Source organism: Pinus tabuliformis, chromosome 9 (assembly GCF_031772625.1).
Source record: "Pinus tabuliformis cultivar Carrire ecotype Pingquan chromosome 9, CPIR1, whole genome shotgun sequence".
In the NCBI taxonomy this organism is placed as follows: domain Eukaryota; kingdom Viridiplantae; phylum Streptophyta; class Pinopsida; order Pinales; family Pinaceae; genus Pinus; species Pinus tabuliformis.
Window position 1 is genome coordinate 954,674,191 of NC_142307.1, and position 19,280 is coordinate 954,693,470.

Genomic DNA, 19,280 nt, shown 5'->3' on the forward strand with positions numbered 1-19,280 from the left:
TTCCATAGCTTATAACCCTTTAAGCCATCCTTATACCCAATAAAGATGCACTTTTCAAATTTACTATCCAGCTTGGTTCGTTTCTCCTTTGAAACATATACATATGCATCACATCCAAATACCCTCAGATGTGAAAGAGAGGGTTTCTTACCAGTCCATACCTCTTGTGGAGTTTTATCCTCCAACGCTGATGAAAGTGATCTGTTGAGCAGGTAACATGCTGTCTCCACCGCCTCTACCCAGAATTCTTGTCCTAACCTGGCACCACTGAGCATGCTTCTTGCCCTTTCCATCAATGTCTTGTTCATTCTTTCTACAACTCCATTTTGCTGAGGTGTATATGGAGTAGTCTTCTACTGTGCTATACCACACTTCTTATAGAGTTCTTCAAATTCCTTACTGCAAAACTCTCCACCGTTATCTGCCCTCAGCACCTTTATCTTCTTCTCTTTCTGGTTTTCCACTAGAGCCTTAAATTCTTTAATCCTGTCAAAGACTTCAGATTTCTTCTTAAGGAAATATATCCATGTATTCCTTGAGAAGTCATCTATAAATGATACATAATACACAGACTTACCCAGTGATGGAACCTTCACAAGTCCAAACACACCACTGTGCACAAGCTCTAATATCTGTTTCGCCATCTTACCTCCAAAGGGGAAACTCACCCGATTCTTCTTCCCATATACAAATTTTTCATAGAAATCAAAATCCAGAGAGCTATTACTCATACCTTCTACTATACCTTTACGATGAAGTATTCGAAGGCCCTTCTCTCCAATATGTCCAAGCCTTTGATGCCACAGCATGGTCTTCTCTCCAGAGACCACTAGATTTTCTGCTTCACTTTCAGGAACCATAGAACTATTGCACCCATCAACAACAGTGCTACCTTGCAGCTTGTACAGAGTTCCAGTCTGAACTCCCCACATCAATACCAGTGCTCCTCAAACCATCTTGCAGGTATCCTTCTCGAACATTGTTTTTACACCTACATCATCCAACTTGCTTACAGAAAACAGATTTTTGGCTAATGCAGGAATATGCAGAACACCCAGAAGTGTTATAACCCTTCCACCTTGCAACTTCAACTTTACTTTTCTACAACCAATGATTCTAGCCTTCCTATCATCCTTTAAGAAGACATCACCATCATCGTATTTATCATACTCACAGAACCACTCTCTATGGGGAGTGAAGTGAAAGGATGCACCTGAGTCAATCAACCATGCCTCATGATATACATGTGTACTTGAAGAAGCCAGGTACACATCCCCACCTTCATCTGAGGTGGTTTTCACCTCTGCAGAAGAAGCATCATCAGATCCCTTTCCTTTTTCAGGAGCTTTAGATTTACATTCCCTTTTGTAGTGCCCTTCCTTTCCACATTTCCAGCACACCACCTTTACAGTTTTTCCTGGAGATTTAGATCTCCCACTCGCTGACTTTTTTTTTTTGTCTCGGGACCATCCTCGTATAGACAAGGCATCACCATTCTGGCTCTCCATATTTTTCCACCTCATCTCCTCCGTCAGCAAGGATGAGACTATTTCATCAAACTATAAGGCAATTGCATTGCTACCTATTACAATAACCAGACTATCCCACGAATCTGGTAGAGAACACAACAACCTGATGCACTTATCTTCATCTGAAATTTTAATATCAATAGACGCTAACTAACTTATCATAGTATTAAATGCATTTAGATGCTCTATCACCGAGTCTCGATCTTTCATCCTCAGGTTATACAGCTTTTTCCGCAGGAACAGTGTATTCACCAGAGACTTAGATTGGTACAAAGTCCCTAACTTGTGCCACAAAGCCTTCGCCGTAGCTTCCCCTGATACACTCAGCAATACTGAATCTAAGACACATAATCGTATTGTGCTCTTTGCCTTCTGATACAACTTCTTCCATTCTTCATCGGACACTCCCATTGGTTTGGTACCCGGATCTACCACGATCCACTAATCTTTATCCACCAACAAATCCTCCATCTTGAGTTTCCACAACTCAAAACTCTGAGCATTAAATTTCTCAATCTCTACCTTTCCACTGCTCGCCATCTTCTTTCACCACCAAAATCGATCTCGCAGATCTCCCACTGAACAGGGTCTACCATAGGCCCGAGAAAAACCCCTCAGCAACAAAGGCATCCCCTTGAAGCCAAAACAGTTCTGATACCAAATGTAGGTTTTAACCCCATACAGGAATTACCTGCATACGAATTCTAAAACATAGAAAATCAACAATGCAAGAGCATAACACATAAAACACATATACACAGAGATTTTCCCTTGGATCCCAAAACTGGGATTACCAGCTTGATTTTTCATTATATTCCTTTCAATGGTACAATACATATTTATACATGTCGAAGCATCCAATACCATGGACCGAAAACCATTGCTAGGTTCACCCAACCTAATATAGGGTCCAAAAAAAAATTCCCCGCGGTGCTACCATGGACCCCGTAGAGGGGGGCTACCTGCCCCCCCCAAACCCCCCAGACAAGGGAGGCTTCTGCCCCCTCTGTGACCCCCTCTCTACGTAATTGGCACAATGAAGGGGGGGGCCCACCCACCCCTCTAACCCTTCATTTCACTACGTAGGTTAGTCGTGGAAAGAATATAACACAACCCAACACATATTCTCCTTATCCTCCTTGTTCTGGAGGGCAACCATATGTCGGTATGCCATCGTCTTTAGCTCAGCCTGGAATGACTGTTTTTCAATGGCAACCAACCATGCCCGTTCAACCTAGGCTTGTGTATCCATCACAACCTATGAAAGTTGTCTCATCCATACCTCCAACACCTATTGTTACAACGGTGCCATAGTCACAAGCCTAGATTGTTGTATCGCAACCTGTGTAAGATGGCCCTTCAACGTTAGACTCCCAAGTTTTAGGTATACAGATCTAGTCTTCTAAGGCGGTCTTACAACAACCACTTGTTTCTAGAGCCCAACAACTTCAAGCTAGTTTACCTTTTACTAGAATGACTCAGACTTACACTGGTTTAGTGTATTCACAACCTGGTCAACCTTACATTGGTGGGAAACAACAACCGTTAAATCAACAATCATTGTACCAACAACAACAACAGTTGATTCAACAGCCTTGGCAGCCCCAATATCAATAACAATACCAACCTCAACATGGACTTGGACAACAAGCTTATGCTGGGTTTGGTCAGTAACAATTTTATCCAGGCACTAGTCAACAATCCTATGTTGGATTTGGACAACAAAAAATTTACCCTGGTGCAAAACAACAACAACCTTATCCTGGATTTTCTCAACAAACTTACCCATATCAAGGTTACCAGCAGATGCCTTATGCTGGTATGCAAAGGCCCATTGCCCAGGCAATTCCATCTTACCCTGGATATGCTCAACCTGACCTCAATAGACAATTGCCTTTCATTGTGACACTTGAGTTACTAGATCTAAATCGGCTCACCAATGACCCAATTCTTTATGAACCTTGGTGGTCAGTGATTCTTGATAAGTTACCTTCCAATATTCTAAAATTCAATGGAAATCCTGGAGAAGACCTGTCCAACCATGTCATGACTTTTCATTTATGGTGTTCATCAAACTCCTTGAATGATGATTCTGTTAGACTTCGTCTTTTCCAGAGAACGCTTACTGGTCTGGCTACGAAGTGGTACATCGAGTTACCACAAGCTTATTTCGATAACTTCACTGCTTTAGCTACCATGTTTTTAACCCACTTCTAGTTACCCATACGATATGAGAGTGGAAAGGAACTATTAACGAAATTTAAACAGACTACTGCTACTCATATCTCTAATCATATTCATGAGTGGTGTCGTTGTCGTCGAATGGTTAAAACTTATGTTCCTGGTCAGCTTCTGGCTGAGTGGTTTATAAAATCCTTACTTTCATTTGTCACTATGGATGTGGCGAAAGGTGGAGTTGTCACAGAAGAGCAAGTAATTTCTCGTGCCCAATATTTGGACTTGATATATACATAGTCTGGCACGCTCTATAACAAGATCCTGAATGCACCCCGGCCAAATTTCATTGTTCCTCCTTTGCAATTGAGTAAGGACTTTCATGCTGGTGACGGTGTGATTGGTTCCTTGAGCACACAAATGGCAGGTAGACCATCTGGTTAAACACTTGCCATTACCAATCAAACTACAAATGCATCTGATAACACTCTTACTTCCGAAATCAATGTCGTATCATCTGGCAAGGGCAAGAATGAAAAGCAACCAAGAGGTAAGAAAAAGGGGAAAAACAAGAAGAAACAAAATAGCTCCCCTCAAGAGAAATCATCTGATTCCTCTTCTTCGGCTAGGAAACCTCGTTACCCATGTTTGATCTATAGCGATGAGCATTTTACGCAAGATTGTCCATACCACTTCGAACTCTCAAAACTTTTGAAGACTTCTAATACGTCTGCGGTATTCACTGATCCTTTTCCAAAACCAGAGACAAATATGGTTGCTACAGACCAAGCTTCCACTTCCCAAGTGCTTATTGTTGTTGGGAAAAGTATCCAATACGGAATGACCCTATCCCACTCTAAGGGTGATAGTACCTCAGCAACAATCAAAGCAAAGCTATCTAAGATTTCTTCTTTATGAAAGTAAAATAGGGGAGAAAGAGATCCACTAACCGATGTCTTTCGCTAATGGTTGATCCAATCTTCTCTCCTTGTTGCTTGCTCCCAGCTCCTTGCTCTTTCACTGGCCCAGCTACACCAAGATCCTGCAAAATGGCAAGAGAGGGAAACTACAAGAAGCATACATTCATAATTGATTCAAGGATTAGAATAAATCAAATACACAAGTATAACAATACATCATTGAGACACATGCATATAGAAGAACCTCAAATGCTTTATTAATGGAAGAAGTAAAGTTTAGGAAGTGATACAACCATAAGAGGCCCAATCCAGCATCACCTTCCCAGCAGAAAGAAATCTCCTCTTCACCTCCTTCAAAGCAAATCACCCAATAGTTCTAAACTCAAACCAACAGCAATTCTTTACATTCACAAGATTCTCGCCCCTCTAGACCTCATGAGAGAGATCTATATATAGGAGTTTTGGAGAAAGGATGAGTCAGCTTGAGGCTGGCATGAAGCTGACTAGTGTCCTCTCTCACTTTAGTTATTCTTCAGTTCTTGAGTCCACTTGGAGGTTCTTGCTTCCACTTGGAGATCTAGAACCTCTTACTCATCACCAGTCGAATTCCCTGATCCAAGTGTCATTTTGGAAGCTTCCTGGGCATTGACACCTTGAGGAATGACTGTGCCACATGTCCAAACTCGCCCAGCGCAGGTAGCCTTCTTTGCAGTTGACATTCAACGCAGGTAGACAGTGGAGCAGTTGACATTCAGCGCAGATGCTCAGTGGAGCAGTTGACATGATCCAGAATTGCCTTGTTTTTGAGTGTTTTCAGGTGGAGAACTTTTATTCAGTGTTGTGGTTTGCTGGCCTTGTTCCTCTAGGGGTAGGAACAACATGTTTAGGGACTTTGGATCCCTTAGATTATGGACATTTCATGCTTCATGCTGTAAGGCACAAAAATGTCTATAACAGTTGCCCCCTAAAGTATGAGGTCGTTTATCAGGTGAAATGCTTTATCAGGAGGATCCGAAGTTCATTCAATCGCTGAGAGGTGACCTGTAATAAGATACAATACAATACATTATTTTTCATACTGCTTTCATGATCTAGCTGAGGCGGGCATTCCCATGCTCAGCTTTATAAATACATTTTTCTGTACATAGAACAGACGATCGTCTGATGGTAGACTGATAATTCTCTGCTGAAATTATCATCCTTTGAGTAGGATGATCATCTGCTGCGCATGTCAATGTCTTTATTTCCTGAATATATATCGCAGCCCGGATGGATGAAACTAGATCCGGGGTCTTCAAACTCATTCGATCTTCACTCTAAGTACAAGTCGATCCATGTGAGAATTGCGCTAAAGTCGAACATGGAAAGACATCGCTTGATTACCGGTCATTGACGTAAACCGTTAACAAGCGTGAGAAGAATCACCGATAATGATAATGACCCTCAAGGTACTGCAGTACAATTCACGTGGTGTGAATATAGGACTTGGTGTCGAACACCACGCAAAATCTTCTGGTCGAAGGTCATTGATGTATACCTGTCGCCGGAAGTGAGAAACTTGCCATTGAGGCATGCAAGTTTCAAAGTACTGAGGGGGTTGTTCCTAGATCAACTCCTTGGATAATGAGCTGATGTCGACAAGGAGCGATCCGTCAAAGGAGGGCCTTAATGAATCCCACATCAGTGACACGGAACGGAGCTAATGATTTTAATGGAGGTGAAAACAATTTGTGAAATATGATTCAGGGTGGTGGTCATGAGAGGATGAAAGATGATGTATGGTAGTGGATGGGACACGGTTGACTCTTTCTGAACAACATCTCTTGAACATATAACGACACTGATGCGATGGATCGGTAGCATTACCCCAAATGTGGATGGTTTGGTGAGACCATGGTGATGAGACCGGTGAATGAAACAACCCAACCCGATGTGGTACGGAGGAAAAGTGTCATGTTCAAGAGCGACTTGCTACCATTAAAGCTTTGAGGTTCTCCCAATTTTTCCCCAGTCATTTCTAACCAGTACCTCTTTATTTTTGTCAAGCTTAAGGAGGATAACATATGCTTGTTCTATAACCTACCCTTCGGGCAAGCCCATCGCTATGTTTTAGTGAGCCTAGCGATAGGGAAACTTGTTCTCGTCTAAAGACAAGTTTGTCGCTATTTAATCATTTTAACGAGTCTAACGACAAGGAAAACTCGGTCCTTTTCATTTTTAGAGAGTCTGAAAAGGTACATAAAGTCAACTCCAAAATTCCTTTTTCGTCATCTAATCCCTTAAGTCCGAAAAAGTATAAAACAATACAAAAGGGATGAGTTTTCGATATCTTTAACGAGCCGAACAAAACAAGCGCTCGATCTTTTTGTGCAATAATCCCTCAGGTCCAAAAAGATTAAAATCTAGAGGAGGGATAGCTCTTCTGGTCCTTTAACGAGCTGGAAGGCCAAAACTCGGCAATCTTTTCATATTTTACTAGTCAGTTGAAAAGAGCTTAAAGAAGACTCGTCTTTTGAGGAACGAGTGATAAATAGGGATAACAACTGATTCCAGGTACAGGTTGGAATTTTCCAATCACGGCAGTGTCACACGGATGGCTAGGTGAAATCACTCTTCGCAGCTGTTCCTCAAAATGGGTAAACAATCATATGGAGGTGAACGATCGGCCAAATGAAAGTGGAGGTGGCAGGTGCAAACACGACCAAGGCTTTTTATGGCTGATAAATTTACGATCACAGTGGTCATTACCGGGATAGGTTCATTTTTTATTTAAAAATGAGCTTGAACTCTGGAGGAAACATTGCTCACTGCTTATATTTATTTTTTAACGAGCATGAAGACCGCGTTAAAACTGCTCGGATCTTGCGTTTATTTTTTAACGAGCATGAAGACCGCGTTAAAACTGCTCGGATCTTGCGTTTATTTTTTAACGAGCATGAACTTTATGCTAAAACTGCTCGATTATATAGTCAAATCTTGATTTTTTACCATAAATAGCTTTTCTCTTTTCAGGGATAGTACTGCATTCTCAATTGCTGCAACAAACTTTGTTAGAAATGAATAATACTTGCATGAAAATGAGATTATAACCCTAATATTTTGCTTTGAACTACGTAAAAAGCCATTAAAAGGTGTTTTTACCTCTCATTTTACCATTTCATTTGAATTTTGTTTGTTGGAGCTCTAGAGGTGCCTCTTCCCCCTTAATTTTCACCAGCTGATTCCGGGAGATTCTGCGGACGATTTTCAGCTCCGTCTGGACCAGGTAGGAGCTAAACCCTAGCTCTTTCTTTTCATGGTCTCCTTTTTCAGTTTTGTGCCTGTTTCCCAGCTTTTCTGAGCCTCAAGGGTTTTGCCAGGGCGCCCTAACTTCAGCGCAGGTTTCCCATTCGAAACCTGCATTGAATGTCAAGCTGCCTTAAGGCAGCCTGACCTTCAGCGCAGGTGGGACACTCTCTGCCTGCGTTGGGCTTAGAAAACTGACTTTTTAGCACATTTTTTGATGAATTTTCACCTGTTTTTCATCAAACTCAGGAACTTACTCCTTCTCTTGTTTGTTTTGCAGGGATCTTGGAACAAAATGTCCCTTACATGGCGAGAATGAGAACATGAAGAGGAGGACATGATTGCCCTCCATGACCCTGTCACGGTGAACGCGCTGCGGAACTGTGGCCTGCTGAAGTTTTTCCGTATCTCTAGCATGAGAGCACAGATCACTTTGCTGCAGTATATGCTTGATGCTTGGGATCCCATTAACCAAGTATTCCAGATTAGGGGAAAATCTATCCCCTTGACCATAGAGGACATTTACTTCTTGACTGGATTGTCAAGGTGAGGTGCCCCCATTTCTTTGTCAGGTACAGCCCGGGGGACCGACTCCGTGAGAGATTATGTCCGCCAGTATTGCAGGGAAGGTTCCCAGCCGAGCAGAGACGGCAAGGTTGTTATCCGTGATATTACTGACAGGTCTCTCAGGTCCATTCTGTATACCATTGGTAGGATGGCCGGTAGCGCAGCTCTACATGTTGCCAACAGATCTTATGTGCAGCACGCCTTGGAGTGTCTCCAACCGAAAGTATTCAACTGGTGTGATGCAGTACTTGTTCAGATGAAAATTCAATTGACCAAGGTAAAGGACGGGAAACTGAAGAACTTTGGATTTGGTTCTATTCTGACTGCCTTCGCCTTGGAGAAAATCCCACTGATGCAGCCTCAGTATATTATACTCGACTTGCCTTCTCCGACCGAGCCACGTATGCAGAGGTGGGTCGATCACATGTCTAGGCATGCTGGTCAACCTCAGATTACTTTCACTGATGCCTTCTTCAGGTGGTTCGAGCGCCAGGAGATGGTCTTTTCCGAGTATCCATATGTGGGTATGGATTTCCGAGGTGATCCGGATTTGGTGTTACCGGATGGCGAACAGTGGGGCGCTATTGGTAAACTCTTTGACCATATCACTGTTTACTGTTCTTATTCATAATGTTGTTGTGCTTTATTCTATCAAGACTTTTAATCATACTCTTGGGTGCATGCAGATGTTGGTCCTGTCCGTCCAACAGTTCGTCCGAGACCGCCAGTTGCTGCCCCGGCAGTGGAGCCTGCTAGGAGAGTTATTCTCCGCGACCTTGACGATACTGAGACCCTTACAGCTGTGCAGGAGCAGGTTGAGAGCCTTACTCTCGGCATTCCCGATGTGAGGATTGATGAGTTACCTTTACAGCTGCAGCGACACACTACTGGTGTGCCTAGACGATGGACTCGTCTCTTGCGCATGATTGCACAGGCCGTGACGTGCTATCATGAGCACCACTAGGCTAGGGTGCCCCCTAGCACTTTTTGAGTTTTAGGTCATATGACCAATTTTGTCTTGGTTACAGAACATTATGTATGAACTATAAACAGCTTATATATATTTTGATTTTCGAGTTTTATTCTGGTTGAGTTATACGATCCATATGTACAATCATTGATGATGTGTCTCTTTTATACATGTCGCAAATGTCTATCCAACACATAATTTGCTAATGAGTCGGTTAATGTGTTTAAGTTTCTGGAAATGTGTTGATATTGAATTGAATCAAATTGTCTTTCCAAAATCTTAACCCTTAGGAACATGCGATAAATAGCTGGATTGCGAACAGAATATATACCATTGAGTTGTAGTATTACGAGCTGTGAGTCTAGCCTGACAATTAGTCGGCATATGCCACGTGTGATGGCATCAGAGAGTAGTTTTATCAACGCGCTATACTCAGTGATGTTATTCGTTGATTGCCCAATACACACTCCTCTGAAACTTACTAACTCGCCGCTTGGATCAAAAATGGCCCAGGCTGCGAAGGATAGGTTCCACGAACTACGACTCGCTCCGTCGGCATATCCAACACATGTCTCCATAAGGTTTGACATCTGCAACAAATGAAAAAGGTGGATCACCCGACCAGAACAAATACTTTTAGCGAAAACAAAATACAACAAAAGCATGCAGGTTACTATTTAAGCATAGTAACGCTTGAGGTACATCCCGTTGCGGGGCTGCGCCAGTGGAATTCCGTCATAATCCATTAACTCGTAGGCTCCTTTTGCTAACACCCTTTTAACAATATAGGGGCCCATCCACAAGGAATTAAATTTACCTGCTCCCAATTTATCGGATTCTTGGTCATAAAGCAAAACCAAATCACCTTCTGAGAAGATACGGGGTTTGACATTTTTGTCGAACTGAGCCTTGACTTGTTTCTTCTGGGCTTCGTTAGCCAAAGCGGCATCACGACAGGTTTCATCCAACTGGATTAATTCCAAGAAACGAGCCTCTTCCTCTGAAGTTCCGGGGAGGAGATCAATTGTGAGTTTAAGCGACGAAATTTTGCACTGGATTGGCAAGACTGCTTCCAGGCCATACACCAGTTGAAAAGGTGTGAACCCGGTCGTGTTCTTTACCGACGTTCGGTAAGCCCACAAGGCTGAGTACAGGATTAGGTGCCACCTTCTTTTATGAACCGCGATCATCCTTTGCAACATACGCTTCAGGAACTTGTTGATTGCTTCAACTTGTCCATTGGCATGTGGATAATACGGGGTAGAGCTGTCGTGAGATAGCCCTAGCTTGGCAGCTAATTCAACCATCATGTGATTGCGAAAATGCGATCCATGATCTGTAACTATAGCCTGTGGTATGCCGAACCTGGCGACTACATGATTGAAAAAGAAAAGGGCAGCTGTTTCACCAGTGTTATCCAATGTAGGCATCGCCTCGGCCCATTTGGTAAAATAGTCAACAGCGACTATGATATACCCATGCCCCCCGGTCGAGGTGGGGTTACATTGCATGAAATCGATGCCCCACTTGGCGAAGGGCCCAACAGCAACTATCGGCTGTAAAGGTGCGGGTGGTCTTCTGGTTTTGCTATCAAAAATTTGACAAGCATGGCAACTTCTGACTGCGGTTATGCAATCTTTGAACATGGTTGGCCAGAAGTATCCTGCTCGCAAGATTTTTTGTGCTGTTGCATATCCAGATTGATGCCCCCCACACGCGCCTGAATGACACTCATTCAGGGCTTTTTCGGCCTCCTCATGGGTAAGGCACCTCCTCAGAACTGTATCGATACCACGACGGTAAAGCGTATCACCAACGATCATGTAGTCTTTAGCTTGGTATCGTATACGTTTTTGTTTAGAGTGAGAGGTGTTAGGCCTGAATTTTTGGGTTTGGAGATAACCTATGATATCTCCATACCACTCATTGCTTGTAGATATCAGAAAAAAACTTTCGTCCACGATTGACTCTTCTGATGTTTCATTGTTGGACGACGATGGGAGATCACACAATAATTCCGTGAAAACTAGAGCTTTCTTTGATTTGGATTTTACAAATTCCAGATCAAACTCTTGAAGGATCGCTATCCATTTTGAATATTTGCCCCCTAGCAATTGTCGCGACAGTATATAAGTCATGGGGTTGCAATCTGACAAAATGGTAGTTTTCCGAAAGAGGACATAATGTCGAAACCTTTGAATCGCTTGAACAGCTGCAAGCGCTAGTTTTTCAACATAAGAATATTTACTTTCTGTATCATTTAAGTTTTTACTTAAATAATATATAGGATGTTCAATTCCATCGATTTCTTGAACTAAAACCATCGCAATGGTTGTATCCGCTGCAGCCAGATACAGGTTAAAATCTCTTTGATAGTCTGGGGCGTACATTATTGATGCTTTTACTAGAGAATCTTTCAGAGCATCAAAGGAAGCTTGCGCTACCTGGTCCCAGACGAAAGGTACATCCTTTTTCAAAAGACGAGTATAACCTTTAGCAAGTTCTACGTAATTTGGAATGAACCTCCTCAGAAAGTTTGCTTTCCCCTGGAGTTTCTGAATCTGAAGCAAATTTGAAGGTGGAGGCAAATTAATGATTGCCTGAACCTTGCAGGGGTCGAGATGAATCCCATCCTTAGAGACTACAAAGCCAAGTAAACGACCAGAACCGACGCAAAACACACATTTGTGTGGATTGAGTCTTATCTTGTAGTGTCGGCAACGTAGAAATATCGCTCTTAAATGCTGCGGATGATCAGTCCGCTTTCGCGAATGAGCCGGAAGGTCGTCGAGATAAGGTTGAACAATGTTCTTGATGCCATGGAAGGCATAATTCATTGCCCTCTGAAACGTCGCCCCTGCGTTCTTTAAACCAAAGGGTAATTTTCGATAAGCGAATGTGCCCCACGGACAAATAAATGCAGTCTTTGACTGGTCCTGTGGGCGGATATTTATTTGATTATACCCGGAAAATCCATCCATAAATGAAACGATTTCACATCCGGCGCATTCATCAATTATCTGGTCGATGAAGGGTGTAGGATAGTTGTCCTTCGGACAAGCTTGGTTTACATCCCTATAATCGACACACACTCTAATCGTCCCTTGTTTCTTCATAACAGGGACAATATTCGATACCCAATCGGTTAGAGGAACCGAGTAGATGAATCCAGCATGGAGAAGTTTTTCAACTTCTGCCTTAATGGCAGCGGCTTTCTTGGGGTGCACCTGCCGAAGCCGTTGTCTTACTGGTTTGACATCAGGATACATTTTAATTTCATGTTCAACGATACTCGAGTCAATGCCTGGCATTTCATCATATGACCAAGCAAAGACATCTCTAAATTCGCGAAAAAGAGCGTTATATATTTCCAGTTCTGAAGGGGAACAACCTTTGCCGACATAAATATTCTCTACAACATTTGTTTTAGTCGAGATATTTATGGCTATAGTCTCTTCAATATTGGATAAGTTTCGCTCGGAATCCACCGTATTTACAGTATTTGTTAGGAATTCAAAAACTGAAGGGTGATAAAGGTCACGTTGAGTATCTTCTTCATACTCAGGAAGAAGGGAACGATGGTGGTGATCATTCCATGGTGCCCCCTCAATCAACATTGATTGTAAGATTCCTTCGTCAGTCCCATGTACTTTCGACCAAGGATCTAATGGGGTACCATATTCTCTAGACCTATCTACCCAAACGCTTGACGAGCGTTGATTTGGGTTCGCCTCCCATGCTTGAAACATTGATTGCTACAATATTTCTAAAGGGCTTGGGGGCAAAACAATTGCATGATCCATGTCGACCTTCGTGGAAGATATCATGTTGCAGGTTGCTACAAACGGTATATTTCCTATGTAAATAGGAGGTGGTAGCGCGAAAGTTCCCATCAATGTGGGGTCTTTCAATAATCCTACTCCGATATCTTGAAGCGAATGGTTGCTCTCATGGATCATGGGAATGCTTCCCGTAACTTGTGAACCATTAGGGAGGAAGTTCTGTTGGTCAACGACCGTAATCCCTCCTTCAAATGGGAATGCGATCTTCCTAAAATAAGTCGACACAACAGCTGCCATGGCATAAATCCATGGTCTACCCAGTAGGATGTTGTAGTCAAGATTTCCATCGATGACCTCAACATCAATTTCTATTGTTTTTCCTCCTAGTTCAACTTTCAAGTTATTAAGGATATCGTATGGGGTATAAGTCCTTCCGTCGAAAGCTTTTAATGTCGTCGAGGATCGCGACAAGGTTGGAGATCCTAAAGTTTTCCAGCAACTCATCGACATAATACATGTTGATGCTCCCTCATCAATAATTGTTCTGTGAACAGTTTTGTTGAGGGCTTTCACTTGAATAAGGAAAGCTAGTTGAGCTGGTAACTGAGGATCGTATCCTTTTTGATCAAAGGATACAAGATTGGAATCCTTAGGATCAACCCCACCAATTGCTGATAACAACGCCTGCCTTTGGGATGGACAATTTTGTAGTACCTCAAGAGTCGACATAGCGGATGGCGATTGTGCCAAATCTTCCACTATGTTATAATGCTGCGCCGCTCTGACGCGAGGATTAAATGTCGACTTGTGTACTGCACCCTTTGGTGGTTTTATTGTTAACTCAGGAATGATGGGCGGTACAACTTCTGTCGAAGTTGTTGTCGAACTACCTGGTTGATCTTTACCTTTGTCGTTCGACAGCTGAGGATTCCCGTAATCTTTGTTCCTTGTCGAAATCAAAGCATCATTCTGCTGTTTTGAGACCGACAACATAAGTACTTGCGACGGGGAAGCATTTCCACTATCAACCAGATTTTGACCTGGGTTGGGAAATGGATCGGTTAACACAGCTGGATTTTTAGGACTCTTAAAGAATCTTTTTAACTCAGCCTTGTACGGACAATTTCCTGTCCGATGGTCCTCCTCGTCACATATTTGACAAAGATATTTCCTATTTCCAAGAGGGTTTGAGGAAGTTTTTCCAGGAGATGATTCACCTTGTTTCTTCTTCTTCCCTTTGTTTTGCTTTTTCTTGCTTCCTGGTTGACTGGTTTCTTTGCCCTTATCTGCTGATACTGCATTTACTTCCGAAGCAAGAATTTCTTCTTTTGCATTTTGATCCGAATTCTTACGGGCTTTCTTAGATGAAGCCTTTGTCGATTTCATGTTTGCCATGCCAATCACGCCATCACCGGCATGAGAGTCACTATTGGATTTAGGAGGAGGAGGAATTGAAAATTCCGGTCTAGGAGCGTCAGGTATTTTGTCGTAGAGCGTGCCGGACTGAGTATATACTAAGTCCAAATACTGTGCACGAGTGATAACTTGCTCCTCTGTTACGACTCCCCCCTTTGCCACATCTTCCGTTATAGCAGGAAGTAACGACTTTATAAACCATTCAGCTAACAACTGATCGGGAACATATGTTTTCACCATCCTACAACGACGACGCCACTCATGTATATGATCAGATATATGAGTGGCAGTTGTCTGCTTGAAGTTGGTTAATATCTTTGTTCCCGTTTCATACCTTATCGGTAATTGAAAATGGGTTAAGAAAGTCGTGGCTAGGGAGCTAAAATTGTCGAAAGAGGCTCTAGGTAATTCAATATACCATTTAGCCGCTGGACTTGTCAATGTCCTTTGAAAAAGGCGAAGCCTTATCGAATCGTCATTCAGGGTGTTCGACGAACACCACAAATGGAAAGTCATCACGTGATTCGATGGGTCTTCACCTGGATTTCCATTGAATTTAGGAATGTCAGATGGAAGTTTGTGAGGAATCGCTGGCCACCAAGGGGCATAAGCAATCGGATCGTTGGTTAACTGGTGTAAATCGGGTAACTCTAAATTTGCCACGAATGGTAACTGTTGATTCGGGTTAGGCGAAGCGTAACCAGGGTACGATGGAATCGCTTGAGCAGTGGGCCTTTGCATACCAGCATAATGTAATTGATGTTGGTATGATTGATACGGTTGGTGGACTTGACCACTGTAAAGTGGTTGGTTTTGACCGTTTTGGATATACGGTTGTCCACTGTTCGCAAAGATCTGCTGTTCAGAACCTTGGTACACCTGCTGGAATTGTGGTTGTTGGTATTGCACTAGCCACGGTTGTGAAGCCATGTTCTGTTGTGCTATGCTAACCGTTGGACCAAGGTGTGGGGTAATTGTACCCGTTTGGACCTATGTCGCCCCACCAGTTGGCGATTGTGGTTGTGACCCATGGTCAAGTGGCTGTTGCATTACAACCTGAGAAATCTGAGGTTGACATGCAACAGGTATCGCTTGAACTTGTGACACTGTTACAATAGCCGGTGTGGTTGGGATGTTCGTCATAGGTACACACTGTTGCATAGAATATACAACCCTTGGTTGTTGAGGTAGCATAGGTACCCAACTACTTGATGCAATTCCAGTATAACCTGAATACTGTTGTGAACTCCCGTATGGGTACCCTCCCGGAGGGGGTAATGAAAGGGCATACTGCCCCCCAAACGGTAGCAATCCAGAACTCAATGGGATTGATTGTCCTTGGGGACTGGATTGCCCAAATTGACCTCCAAATGGATCAATTTGGCGAGTCTCAACATAAGAGTTGCCGGGTATTACTCCGGATGAACAAACTGGAACAGACCATACTGTCGAAATAGTCCCTTGGTGGACTCCTTCTAGCGGTTGTGAGCTAGTTGGGATAGATGGTATGCCGGCAAACATTGTTGGAGTGACGGCAGGGGCTTCTGCTGTCGTTGTGTCATTCGACACAGTCCTAGATGATGACGGTTGTTCAGACATTTTAAGTCTATCCAATAGATTGCCTAGAGATTCTACAGGAACCTCCATTTGTGGTGGACTAACTTCTGATGAAGGAAATAGAGTGACCCCGACTCCAAAATGGGTTGGAGTACTTGCTTGCGGATCCTCTGCAATTTCCTCTATCGCAATCAAACCCGGTGGAAGAGGAAGAACGTCAGGTCCATAAAATATTTCTGGTGCCGAAGAAGTGGTTGTTTCGACAGCGACAGTTGTTTGAGGAACAAAACTCTCTGGACCAGTTACAGATGGAACTGGTTCAGTTATACAAGTATTTGCCCCCAGACTAGGATCAGTATTACTGTCCTTCTGTGGCTGTTGAACTTCTTCTATAGAGGCAGGGTTTCCAGAAATGTTTGGAGTAACCGGAACCTCAGATGTAGTTGGAACACTTGTTCTAACTTTGATAGGATATTTTGAACCGGTTAAACGAGTTCGCTTTGTCCGTACTGTTTTCGATTCCAGAGACAAAGACGGTTGACTCGTAAGCCTCCGCGAACGACGGGGTTTCAATTGACTTTCTTCCACGATTGCGGATTACTCGATCAACCAAAATATTAAAAGGGGAAATTTGTGTTTCCGAACTGAATGAATTTTATTAGATGCTTTTAGACACAACTTGCTTTTTCAGTTTTAAAGAGTCGAGAAAAAGCTAAAGATGACTCTAGTCTCCTTAGATGTTTTAACGAGCCCGAAGTGACAAATGCTCGGATGGACTTTTTCAGTTATAGAGTTTGAAAAAGGCCAAAAGAAACTACTCTGGAGTTCTAGGCAGAGGGTGTGCCAAACCTTTCGCAAAACCACAGAATACGTTTTACGGTACGGGTGGTCGATCTTCGTGAATGCTGTGTTCACTGCATTGCGATCAGTAGGGCGGCCGACACAGCTTCCTATGGATAAAGGCTTTGTTCCTATAGGGGTCTCCCAATATATACACGACGGTACGTGGGAGCACAAGCCCGTATTACTGCCACCGACTCTCAGGAGGAATCACCCACCTTCTTCGAGATCGACAGTCACTACGTTTAACGACGTTGGAACACGTCTCTACCTAGACCTCTATGTGTTTGCGTTATGTTTCAAAGCGTTGTTAGGTTCATTCAATATATTTTAAGTTGATATTTTTAAAGTTTGCCTTTCAAGGTTCACCACGAGATGTATGATACAAATTCCTAAATGCAGTCTAAGATGATAAGCAAGCTTTTTCAATCTTTTCGACTTATGAAAATCTTAACTACTGAGGGAAAAGAAAGACATCATCTTTTCACAAAGATCATAGAGCACACACTAATGCACTTTTCCCTAAATCAACATGCAAACTTATCAAATGCAAAATGCACAATGCAGGTATTTCTTTTCTCTTTCTTAATGTTGGTGTAATACAAAAAGAAAGCTGTTGTATAACTTTTGAATTCAATTTCAAGTGAAAGCAAACAAGCTTTTGTCCAAAATCAAAAGACACCTTAAGATTTACTTGTTTCAACACTAGAAATACATAAATTCAAACCATATGACGAAAGAAAAAGCTCAATCAGCTATGAACAGCAAACAAACTAACTCTTAAGATCAAAACGACACTTATCACAGGTCTAGATCTAAGAGGTCACAGCAAGACTAGTTCACTTTCGTTATGGGAAACTGCAAATGATATAAGAAATACACAAAGAACAAATACAGTTTCTTTATACAACCGAGGCGGAATAGTGTCAAAGAAAGATGGTTTCAGATAGGTACATTGACTGATAACAGGCTGCAAAAACAGGGATGAAAACAGGGCAACAGAAAGCGGAGAACCTCAGTTGCACAAGGCAAAACTGGTTCAGCGCAGGTAGAACACTGTCAGTTTGACATTCAGCGCAGGTAGCCCCTTCGGGACTTGCGATGAAATGCAGACTGCCTTCACAGTGCCTGCAATGAAGAGAGAAACTCTCGTTTCTCTTGGTTTCCGGGTTACATATTGCTCAAAAATCAACAGTTTTTGGCCAAATCAAAGCTACCAATCAAGTACACACTAAAGGATGAAAAGGAGGATGAAAAGCTATCACTAAGAGCTGTTCAGAGTCCTTGTGGATCATCTCTTCAAATCATAAACATGCCCAGAAACTGAGCTAGAGTAGCTGCCCTCTACTTTGCATTTGAAAAATCCAAATGCAGTTCGATTCGGTACTCCCTGTGTTTAGGAAATGAATAGCAAAAACACAAACAACCAACAAGATACGTTCCCCAGCGGAGTCGCCAATTTGTTGTTGGGAAAAGTATCCAATACGGAATGACCCTATCCCACTCTAAGGGTGATAGTACCTCAGCAACAATCAAAGCAAAGCTATCTAAGATTTCTTCTTTATGAAAGTAAAATAGGGGAGAAAGAGATCCACTAATCGATGTCTTTCACTAATGGTTGATCCAATCTTCTCTCCTTGCTGCTTGCTCCCAGCTCCTTGCTCTTTCACTGGCCCAGCTACACCAAGATCCTGCAAAATGGAAAGAGAGGGAAACTACAAGAAGCATACATTCATAATTGATTCAAGGATTAGAATAAATCAAATACACAAGTATAACAATACATCATTGAGACACATGCATATAGAAGAACCTCAAATGCTTTATTAATGGAAGAAGTAAAGTTCAGGAAGTGATACAACCATAAGAGGCCCAATCCAGCATCACCTTCCCAGCAGAAAGAAATCTCCTCTTCACCTCCTTCAAAGCAAATCACCCAATAGTTCTAAACTCAAACCAACAGCAATTCTTTACATTCACAAGATTCCCGCCCCTCTAGACCTCATGAGAGAGATCTATATATAGGAGTTTTGGAGAAAGGATGAGTCAGCTTGAGGCTGGCATGAAGTTGACTAGTGTCCTCTCTCACTTTAGTTATTCTTCAGTTCTTGAGTCCACTTGGAGATTCTTGCTTCCACTTGGAGATCTAGAACCTCTTACTCATCACCAGTCGAATTCCCTGATCCAAGTGTCATTTTGGAAGCTTCCTGGGCATTGACACCTTGAGGAATGACTGTGC